The 12,226-nt window shown below is 43.4% G+C and overlaps 1 protein-coding gene across 2 annotated transcripts in view; it reads left to right on the plus strand.

The window, feature by feature from the left end:
• Positions 1-12,226, plus strand: part of LOC106566303 (sarcoplasmic/endoplasmic reticulum calcium ATPase 2a) — a 67,261-nt gene that overhangs the window by 17,941 nt on the left and 37,094 nt on the right. The window lies entirely within an intron of this gene.

Below are 12,226 nucleotides of genomic sequence, written 5' to 3' on the forward strand. Positions count from 1 at the left end.
CCCCGGGCGCCGAAGACTTGGATGTCGAATTAAGGCAGCCTCCCGCACCTCTCTGATTCAGAGGGGTTGGGTTAAATCGAAGACACATTTCAGTTGAAGGCATTCAGTTGTACAACTGATTAGGTATCCCCCTTTCCAATACACTGAGCATCAGGCCCACCAGCCGATTTAGGTGGGGTGGTGTTGTAGTATTGTTAGGGTTAAATAAACACTCCAGGCGAGACTTGAACAACAACTCGAGCCAAAACCTTTGCCCTCCCCTGCTCCATCCCAGCATGTCTGCTTAACTTTGATGACCTAGTGTTGTGTGATCACAGAATATTGTTTCAGAGTGCAGGTGTCAGTTTATTAGGGATGTGTATCTTTCCCTTTAACTTCTCTAGGGTAGGGGGCAGTATTTTGACGTCCAGATGAAAGTTGTGCCCAAATTAAACTGCCTGCTACTCAGGCTCAGAAGGTAGGATATGCATATTATAAACATTCATTTTCCATTCTAAATTCAGATCTACTGCTGTTAACCTCTCTCGTATGTCGTCCCACCTAGTCAACAGCCAGTGGAATCGAGTGGCGTGAAATTCAAAAACCTTAAATGCTATAACTTCAATTTCTCAAACATATGACTATTTTACACAATTTTAAAGACAAGACTCTCGTTAATCTAACCACATTGTCCGATTTCAAAAAGGCTTTACAACGAAAGCAAAACATTAGATTATGTCAGGAGAGTACCCAGCCAGAAATAATCACACACCCATTTTTCAAGCTAGCATATAATGTCACAAAAACCAAAACCACAGCTAAATGCAGCACTAACCTTTGATCTTCATCAGATGACACTCCTAGGACATTATGTTATACAATACATGCATGTTTTGTTCAATCAAGTTCATATTTATATCAAAAACCAGCTTTTTACATTATCATGTGACGTTCAGAACTAGCATACCCACCGAAAACTTCCGATGAATTTACTAAATTACTCACGATAAACGTTCACAAAAAAAACACAACAATTATTTTAAGAATTATAGATACAGAACTCCTTTATGCAATCGCGGTGTCAGATTTTAAAATAGCTTTTCGGCAAAAGCACATTTTGCAATATTCTGAGTAGATAGCTCGCCATCACGGGCTAGCTAATTTGACACCCACCAAGTTTGGCGTTCACTAAACTCAGAATTACTATAAGAAAAATTGGATTACCTTTGCTGTTCTTCGTCAGAATGCACTCCCAGGACTTCTACTTCAACCACAAATGTTGTTTTGGTTCAAAATAATCCATAGTTATGTTCAAATATCCTCTGTTTTGTCCGTGCGTTCAGGTCCCTATCCGAAGGGTGACGCGCGGACGCATGTCGTGACAAAAAATGTCAAAATATTCCATTACCGTACTTCGAAGCATGGCAAACGCTGTTTAAAATCAATTTTTATGCGGTTTGTCTCGTAAAATAGCGAGAATATTCCGACCGGGAGACGTTGTTTTCGTTCAAAGACTGAAAGAAGAAAATGGACTCTTCACGTGCATGCGCACGCCCGTGTCATTGTTCTCAGATCGACCACTCTCCAAAACCCCTACTGTTTTTCGCCCAGGGACTGCAGAGTCATCATTCCCCGTTCTGGTGCCTTCTGAGAGCCTATGGGAGCCTTAGAAAATGTCACGTTACAGCAGGCCAAGAAATGGTCAGAGAGGGCACTTCCTGTATATAATCTTCTCAGGTTTTGGCCTGCCATATGAGTTCTGTTATACTCAGACACCATTCAAACAGTTTTAGAAACTTTAGGGTGTTTTCTATCCAAATCAAACAATTATATGCATATTCTAGTTTCTGGGCAGGAGTAATAACCAGATTAAATCGGGTACGTTTTTTTATCCGGACGTGAAAATACTGCCCCTAACCAAGAGGTTAAGCTCATGAACTGGGTGGCCTCTGAGCTAGGGCTGGGCGATATGGCCAAAATATTATATCATGGTATTTTTTTTAAAATGATGGTATTTAAAAAATAAAAAAAAAATCTAATTAAAGTTCTACATTTGCTTTATGGGTAGTGAGTTTTCCAAGGGTGGTAACACGTATATATTCTAAGTGATATCAATGAGTCTTTCTCCATTCTGGTTGTTTTATACTGTTCAATTCAACTTCAACCAAAACAAATTTCAGCACTTATCATTTCTGCATTTCCTGCACTCAATTGCAGTGGTGGAAAAAGTACCCAACTGTCATACTTGAGTCAAGTAAAGATACCTTAATAAAAAATTACTCAAGTAAAAGTCACCCAGTAAAATACAAATTGAGTAAGTTTAAAAGTATTTGGTTTAAAATATACTTAAGTATCAAAAGTAAAAGTATAAATCATTTAATATTCCTTTTATTAAGCAAGCCAGATGGCACCATTTAAATGTTTTATTTATTTACTGATAGCCAGCGGCATCTCCAACACTGAGACATAATTTACAAACAAAGCATTTGTGTTTGAGTCCTCCAGATCAGAGGCAGTAGATGACCTGGGATGTTCTCCTGATAAGTGTGTGAATTGGACCATTTTCCTGTCCTGTTAAGCATTCACAATGTAATGAGTACTTTTGGGTGTCAGGAAAATGTATGGCGTAAAAAGTACAGTGTTTTCTTTAGGAATGTAGTGAAGTAAATGTTGTCAAACAAAAATGAAGTACAGATGCCAAAATGACTTAAGTAGTACTTGAAAGTATTTTTAGTTAAGTACTTTACACCACTGCTCAATTGAGAGAATTTCCACACTGCCATGGAAATCTGCACGATATACGCAAATAACCTATGACTTATTTTTAACTAAATGTTGCAATTGCGAATTTAGAGTAAAACTGTTGGATTCATGGAAATACAATGACTATTATAATTCCATAGTTAGAATATAATAGCGGGCACTTTGAATACAGTGTTTGAGATGACAACGAATTAAAATGTCAGGGAGGAGTTATTGTGACAGGGTAGGAACTAAAGTTTTGATACGTGTTTCCTAGGGGACCCTAAAAGCTTTGGCTACGTTGCATGTTTTCTCTTAACTACTTCTTGTAGCTAACAACTTGCTTTGCACATTCCTCTTTTGATTTAGAAGATACTGTTGCACAAACAGGATGCTGATTTAGGTCCACACCATCACTGGTATGATCAGGCTGTATTAGCTAGCTACGTTTGCTCTTACGCAGTACATTTATTAGCTAGCTAGCTATTAGCATTAGCGGCTAACAATTAGAGTCTCAAGATTTTAGCAACTTTCTAAGAAAAGAAACTAGCTGTTTGCTGATGTAAGAAACACAAACCTATAGTGTCATTATAGAATGCTAGTGGATTTATATTAAGAAGCAAAGTGAAAACAGCATTGTTGTCATCAACATTGTTGCATGTGCTGCATTGACCATTAAGACTGAAGGCAAGTGTCTCGTGGTTGAGGGAACATCAAATGCGCTCTTTGAGTGACAGGGGACGTGGCTAGGTCTGTCTGTGTGTAAAGTGGCATGGAGAGAGATGACTCAAAGTAGCGAAGTAAACTATAAAGAATGACATTACACATGGCGTATCACATTTAACAAACCAAACTTTCAAATACCGGTAAAGTAAAAACCCAAACCGGTCCCTGCATCAATACTGGTATATCATAAAATACGGTGTACCGCCCAGGCCTACTCTGAGACCTGTGTGTGTAAATTATGTATGTCTATGGTGTATGTCATAGGGCTGGGTGATATTAATTTGATTAATTAAAATGTATGTTTTAGCGTGGTATTCCAAAAATAGTGTTTAAAAAAAAATATATATATAATTCAGCTTGTGCTCATGATTTTGGTCTTGTTACCTTCGCTCCTTCCCATTTACCCACACACCAAGCCCCTCCCCCAGCCACTCAGAACAACAAAGATGAGTTTTTTGTTTGACTTTTTTTTTTCTCCACAAAATGAAAATCACAGTGCAGTTATCACAAAACTACCACTAACAAGTCTCCATCTTACAGGGAAAAGAAATGAATACCTAACGCAACAATGCTGTAACATTTCTAGGAGGGGAACATTTTAATTTTATTAACCAGAGCTGTAGTGCACGAGGCTCGAAGCAGAGCAGCAGCTCATGTGAGTGACACTGGGAGTAGGGAGGGGGAGATATAGCGAACAAGTTGACTCGTGCTGGTAGATTTAAGTTATTGCTAGTTACACTCTGGCCAGTTTTTATTGGTTTCACTCCTACAGAAAGCGAGTCAGGTAGCCGTGACTTGCTATATAAAGCAGACAGACGGGCATAGGCGTTCAGTTACTGTTTGAATGAATGCTAGAATGGGCAAAACGAGTTTGGTATGATCGTCTGTGCCAGGCGGGCTGGATCCTGTATCTCAGAAATGTCCAGTTTCCTCAGCTTTCACGAGCGACGTCTAGGGTTTACCAAGAACGGTGCGACAAACATCCAGTCAGCGGCAGTCCTGTGGGCTAAAACAGCTTGTTGACGAGAGATCGAAGGACATTGTCAAGAATCATACAGGCAAATAACGGCGCAGTACCACAGTGCTGTGCAAAACAGCATCTCAGAACATGCACAACTTGTCGATCCTTGTCACGGATTGGCTATTGCAGCAGACGACCACACCGGGTTCCACTCCTATCGGCTAAAAATCAAAAAGAAGCAACTCCAGTGAGCACACGTTCACCAACACTGGACAATTGAGGAGTGGAAAAACATTGCATGGTCCGAAGGATTCCGGTTCCTGTTACATCATGCTGATGGCAGAGTCAGGATTTGGCGTAAGCAGCATGAGTCCATGGCCCTATCCTGCCTGGTGTCAATGATACAGGCTGGTGGTGTGAGGAATGTTATCCTGGCACACGTTAGGTCCCTTGATAGAAAATTGAGCAACGTATGAACGTTTCCAACCCCTTGTAGAATCCCTGCCACAAAGAATTCAGGCTGTTCTGGAGGCAAAGGGTGGTCTGACCTGGAACTAGATGGGTGTACCTAATGAAGCTCTTGGTGTTGTAGCCTCTCTCCTCATTTAATTTTTGTTTCTGTCATTTTAATTCCATCGATTAGCCTAGATATCCCCTATCTTGCCACACAGAGGCTCTGACTGTACCCTAGTGCCGGTTTGAAGACTTGTGATTGGATGACGACGACAACAAGCTACACCCGCCACTCCTGTGAAAAACGAGCACGAGCAACATAACTTATACAATGTTATCTCTCCGCGGGAAGTGGCATGTAGACCATCTGCGTTGTGAATGCACGTGAAATTGTTCTTATCGTTTTAACGGAAGACCGCAAATTTTTTATGTTTTTCCATTAAGCACATTTTTCCATAATTAGTCACATGGGCACCGAGACATTATTTTACTCAAATAGAGAAGTGAACATTTCTAACTTACTTCTATTAGAGTAAAATAATGTCTGTTTCGATGTCTTAACTCTCAAATTGCGCTCAGAGCAGACACTACTAAAACAGGAGTATCAATGATTCTTGAAAATGAATGCTCAGTTAGTCGCGCACTCCATTGCGGTGACCATGTACCTCTAGCAGCATTTACTGTTTTACTAGGGGAAAGTGGATACCTAGTCATTTACACAACTGAATGCATTCAACCAAAATGTGTCTTCGGCATTTTCAAATCAAATTGTATTGGTTGCATACACACAGTTAGCAGATGTTATTGCTAGTGTAGCTAAATGCTTGTGCTTCTAGTTCTGACAGTGCAACAATATCAACAAGTAATCTAACAATTCCACAACTAATACACACAAATCTAAGTAATGGGATGGAATATATATAAGGATGAGCAATGACCCAGCGGCATAGGCAAGATGCAATAGATGGCATAAAATACAGTATATACATAGGGGATGAGTAATGCAAGATATGTAAACATTAAAGTGGCATTAATAACGTGACTAGTGATCCATTTGTTAGTGGCCAATGATGTCAAGTCTGTATGTAGGCAGCAGCCTCTCTGTGTTAGTGATGGCTGTTTAAGTCTGATGACCTTGACGTCGAAGCTGTTTTTCAGTCTCTGTCCCAGCTTTGACGCACCTGTACTGACCTTGCCTTCTGGATGGTAGCGGGGTGAACAGGCAGTGGCTTGGGTGGTTGTCGTCCTTGATCTTTTCGGCCTTCCTGTCACATCAGTTGTTGTAGGTGTCCTGGAGGGCAGGTAGTTTTCCCCCGGTGATGCGTTGTGCAGACCGCACCACTATCTGGACAGCCCTGCGGTTGTGGGCATTGCAGTTGCCATCCCAGGCGGTGATACAACCCGACAGGATGCTCTCAATTGTGCATCTGTAAAAGTTTTAGGTGACGGGCCAAATTTCTTCAGCCTCCTGAAGTTGAAGAGGCGCTGTTGCGCCTTCACCACACTGTCTGTGTGGGTGGACCATTTCAGATTGTACACAGATTCCTGAATCCACTATCATCTCCTTTGTTTTGTTGACGTTGAGTGAGAGGTTGTTTTCCTGACACCGCACTCCGAGTGCCCTCACCTCCTCCCTATAGGCTGTCTCATCTTCGTTGGTGATCAAGCCTACTACTGTTGTGTCATCTGCAAACTTGATGATCGAGTTAGAGGCGTGCATGGCCACGCAGTCATGGGTGAACAGGGAGTACAGGAGGGGGCTGAGCACGCACCCTTGTGGGGCCCAAGTGTTGAGGATCAGCGGGGTGGAGATGTTACCTACCTTCACCACCTGGGGGCGGCCCGTCAGGAAGTCCAGGACCCATTCGCACAGGGCTGGGTTGAGACCCAGGGCCTCACGCTTAATGATGAGCTTGGAGGGTACTATGGTGTTGAATGCTGAGCTGTAGTCGATGAACAGCATTCTTGCATAGGTATTCCTCTTGTCCAGATGGGATCGGGCAGTGTGATGGCGATTGCATTGTCTGTGGACCTATTGGGGCGTTATGCGAATTGCAGTGTGTCAAGGTGACAGGTAAGGTGGAGGTGATATGATTCTTGACTAGTCTCTCAAAAGCACTTCATGATGACAGAAGCGAGCGCTACGGGGCGGTTGTCATTTAGTTGAGTTACCTTTGCCTTCTTGGGTACAAGAACAATGGTGGCCAACTTGAAGCATGTGGGGACAGCAGACTGGGAAAGGGAGAGATTGAATTTGTCTGTAAGCACACCAGCCAGCTGGTCTGCGCATGCTCTGAGGGCGCGGCTGGCAACCTTGCGATGGTTAACATGTTTAAATGTCTTACTCACGTCGGCCACGGAGAAGGGGAGCCCACAGTCCTTGGTAGCGGGCCACGTCGGTGGCACTGTGTTATCCTCAAAGCTGGCAAAGAAGGTGTTTAGTTTGTCTGGATGCAAGATTTCGGTGTCCGTGTAGTGTCTGGTTTTCTTTTTGTAGTCCGTGATTGTCTGAAGACCCTGCCACACATCTCGAGTCTGAGCTGTTGAATTGCGACTCCACTTTGTCCCTATACTGACATTACGCTTGTTTGATTGCCTTGTGGAGGGAATAACTACACTGTTTGTATTCGGCCATTTTCCCGGTCATCTTTCCATGGTTAAATGCGGAGGTTCACGCTTTCAGTTTTGCATCAATCCCAATGCTTATGAGACCTGTTACTTTTCTAGAATGCCTTCTACAAGAAGTTAGTCGTTTTTAGTGAAAGTCCCTGCCGCTGAAAAACATCCCCACAGCATGATGCTGCGACCACCATGCATCACCGTAGGGATGGTGTCAGGTTTCCTCCAGATGTAACGCTTGTCATTCAGGCCAGGAGTTCAATATTGGTTTAATTCGACCAAAGAATCTTGTTTCTCATGGTCTTTTAGGTGCCTGTTCACTCTACGAATAAAGCCTAATATCACGCAAGCCGTTGTAGAATTTGAATGCTGAAGGAGCTGCGCAGTTGTGCAAGATCAGGAACAAGCCACCTACCTCGCGTTGGTCAGCGCGCAAAGCTGGGCACAGTACGCAGTTTGACTAAGCTATTGCCTGGGGTTGTTCGGCATACAAAATTACTTGTAGATCAATGACTGTCAACCCAGTTACATGCAGTTCGACACTGACGGAGAGGACGCATCAGTTAAAAAAAGATTAGAGGTGTTTTCAGAAGGAAGAAAGAATTTAATAATATAAGCAGAAAAAAAATGTGGACCGGTGCATGACCTGCGGAACGATGCACATTTGAATCTGGTACCGATGCATATCAGTGAATTGTTACAGTCCTACTGTTTTTATAGGTGTGTTTTTAGTATTTCATATGCATGTGTTCCTTTTTTTGTTGTGCGCATGCATGTTCCTTCATGTAAGAAAAGCGATCAACGCTTTGTTGCTCCTCATCTCTGCTCTCCCCAGTCGTCTCCCTGTCACGCTAAACCAGGAGAGAGAGAACACCGACTGGCATTTGCTCTGCTAATTGATTTACAGGAACTTTCACTGCCATTGATTCACCCCCACACTATTTGATCTTGGCTGGTGAATGTTGTTTCAAAGTATGGTTTAGACAACTTAGATGAGCCATAACTTTATAGAGTTGGACCATCCATTGTTCATTGGAATTAAGTTGAAATGTCAGTCCTGAGTTGAACCCTTTTTTTGTTTGCATCATCACTCGCAGTGCTCTACACTTGTCAGACTCAGTGGACACTCCCCCAACAACGAATCTTCTCAATGTAAAACTGGCAACTGTTCAGCCTGCTCTGTCTGCCCCTCTCTCTCATATGGAATGGCACTGGAGGAGGTTGTTTGAATGTGAACTCCAACCATGCTGTTGTAAAATCTACCTGGCTGCAGTGGGACAGGTACTTGAGATAATTGATTGGTTAGGCTCTGCTAAAAAGGCAAGTAATTTGCCATAGCAGGCTCTCATCAAGTGTTTGGGATGTAGATGAGTCTCTCCCCCAACTCATACATCCGTTCTCCAATACAATCGCGGCACCAGGTGAGTGGAGTTGCCTGTTACATAAGACCATGAGAGCTGTAAACGAATTAAGGGTCATATGAAATTAGTATCTGGGGGAGGGGGGGGATTTCTAGGACATGGGATTGGATATTGGATTAGAATAGGGTTACAGTGAAACCAGAATAATGTGGCCTCAAAAACCCCATGTCCCCTCAGGCTCTTGGCATCTGCAACCCTTTCCCACGACTTACTTCCTCTTGTCATCCGGACCTGGCCTCCTCAGATTGGCTTTTCTCCTTCAGTTTCAACCAATTCATGGCCCTGTCCCCTTTTACTCTCCTTGTCTTGTTCTCTCTGTCACCCAGCTTCTGAGAAAATTACTTTTCTTTCCCTCTGCCTCAAAGGAAAGGTTGGGGGGGGGGGGGGGGGTTGCCTATTACTTAAGACTGTTGTTGCCTTTTCCCACTCCTGCCACTGCACTCAGGAAGTCGAATGAAGGGCTTTAGTTAACCCCTAACACTCCAATTCCAGAGTAACAAGAGTTAACTACATAACAGTAAGGCAGAATATGTGGATGTTTGTGCGGTGAATAAGGAAAGGAGTTGATGCATGTCTTGAATGCTATGTCGCTAAGTTGCATCTGTGTTATATCCTGGCCCAGAGTCCTTAGAGCTGCCAAAGAGGAATCTTAAGTCTTGTCAAGAGTAAGGGTTTAAACAGAGTTCTGCAGTGTGTGTACATATCTCTTGAATATCCCACCTTTTTGGCTTTATGTAAGCAGAGCACACAACGTGCCATGTACAGTCCTTCCGCCTAAACCCCCCCCCCCCCCCCCCCCCCTTCCCGAAGAGTGAGTCAGAGCTGACAGGCTGGGCTGGAGCTGCTGTCTCCACTGTCTGGAGCCCAGTGACATTGGAAGTCTACTGGCAAGATAATACCCATCTACCTACCTTCCACTTGCTTACATACTGTACATTTGAATGAATTAGTTTACTTGTCAAAGACCACAATTTTGTTTGCAGCATACACCGAAATGTTTAGTCCATCTCTTACACACTGATTTGCTGCTCATCTGGAAACAGTCAAGCCAATCAGTGCTGTCATGTCAAATCCCAAACGCTACACCTGCCTTCCTTTAGACTGCATCAATGATCCAGTATCTCCCCACTGTTAGACCATAATAAACAAGTTTTCCATAACTAAGTGGTTTTTATGGAAGTTGCTCAAAATAGTCTGTCCCCAAGTTTTTGTCCCCCAAAAATATCTGTCAGCAATGGTATTGGCTGCCTCCTGGTTTTCTTTTGGGGTCATACCAGACTGCAACCATGGGGGTCAGAGGTCTTTCTCTTCCTCTGAGATTGTGTGGGGGGGGGGGGAGATGGGTTGGCGACAGCATGCTACCAACCCCTCAGGGACTATAAACACATAGTGATGTTGTTAACGTGGGTGGAGAGAATGACCTGAACAGGAGCTGTGGCGCGTGCCAGAAACCTTTAGACTGCCTTCACCACCTCCTCAGCTGTGGCTTTCACTTTAACCGCCTGCCTTCATCCCCCCTCTGAGTGGGAGAGTGCAACCATGCATTCACCCGGGACAGACGTGAGGAGGAACGAGAGCGGGAGCCTGGGCTAAGCAGCTGTCAAGACTAGGTTTAGCTTAGTGTTGCTGCTTACAGTGGCATTCTCAGGCACTCTGCAAAAGGTTGCTTTCTAGATATATTCCCTCCTTCTCCCTTGTTTTTCTATTCACCCACAGTTGGCTATGAGTAACAGGGATTCTGTGTTGTAAAATGTTGTAACAGCAGCAGTAATTCATCTTTCACCACTTCTCCTTCCAATAATGTTTTTTTCTTCCAGCTGAGCTGACCACCATCACCTCCCACCTTGCCATGGCAATAACCCTGACCCCTTGGAGCAACAACATCCTGTATATAGGAATCAAACAAGCATGGCCTTTCTCTCGGTCTCTGTGTGGCTGGCACACTTTGGTCTGCATGTGTGACCCAGTTGTGTTGTGTGTGAGAGTTGGACCACAGCAGGCTCTGGCTTTGTGGTCTTGTTGCCTTCTACAACATCCCACCACCATGGCGGTGCTGGGAAGGTGGTCCAAGGGGCATAGACAGGATATAAAGTTTACAAAGGGCACGATTTGATCAGATTAATCATTAGCGAACTTTCCTTGCAATTTCCTTTCATGTGTTTAGGCTTTTGTCCTCAAGCGATCCGTTTAACTCTACCCCATCCGTCTTTCCCTCTTCTCATTCTCATCTCTCTTCATCCTCCCTTTTTATCTTTTTTTCTTTCTTCATTACACAACCGACACTAAGATTCTGTCTGCTTTTATTAGGTCATGGATGTAAGTTAACACAGCATGCTGTGTATCTCCAGCTCTTTGTTTTATGTACCTTGGGTTTGATGATGGCTCCTTTCTCTTTCCATTCATGAGAACAGCAGGTGGTTCCCTGGGGACTTTGACTGCTTGAAACGACCTGGACACTTCAGGCCTACGTGCAACCTCGCCAAGGAGCTGTAGGTGCTAAATCAAACCTCCCTGGCCACTGAGGAGTGCGAGCGGTAGTGCCACTATTCTCCTTAAGTAGGCGGTAATAGGCTACACGAGGAGTCGGCAACCTGTCTCGTGAAATGGCAATTTATCTTACAATTTCTACCGATCTGCATGCCAGTTATGGTTTTCATATGCACATTTTTGTTATACTTTTTAGGTTTATCTTCTATTGCCAAGTATTTAAAAATGGCCTACATAAAGCCAACAAATAAAAACATTGCAGCCTGCAGGTAGAAAATATCCTATAAATCACATTGGCTACACATGGCCTGTCTGCATCGAACTTGAAACATTGTATCAACTATTAACTTGGGTCAGGCCTGAAGCTTGCACTAGTGAACTTGCAGCATTGTATAAAATATTCTGGGCCCTCACTTTCCCTCACCAGTGAGCTCAGGACAGACACAGCTGTAGGCTATTTGCGCACGGGATAAGAAGCTTGGGCAGAAGCTCACTGGAGCTTATTACTGGCACTTCAAATGTTCTACTGCTTGAGCTCCTGTTCCTCTTATAGAATGTTAGTTCAAAAGTATTGTGAAGCTCCTGCACCTAAATACAAATAGTACCAGCACCCAAAATGAGTACCGTTACCTATTTCAGTCCAAGTCAAGCCTTGATAAGAAGTAATCAGGTAGGCCTATTTTATGACGTTTCCACTGGGTCAGAGCATGACATTTTTTCCTTTTCACGATGAGTGGTTATCGAAAGGGAGAGGGCTGGAAAGATATTTTTCAAATACATTGATGAACTATTGTAATTCTCAATGGATCTGAAAACAGACTTTGTTTGCTTGCTGTTC

Source organism: Salmo salar, chromosome 01 (assembly GCF_965601325.2).
Source record: "Salmo salar chromosome 01, fSalSal1, whole genome shotgun sequence".
NCBI lineage: Eukaryota > Metazoa > Chordata > Actinopteri > Salmoniformes > Salmonidae > Salmo > Salmo salar.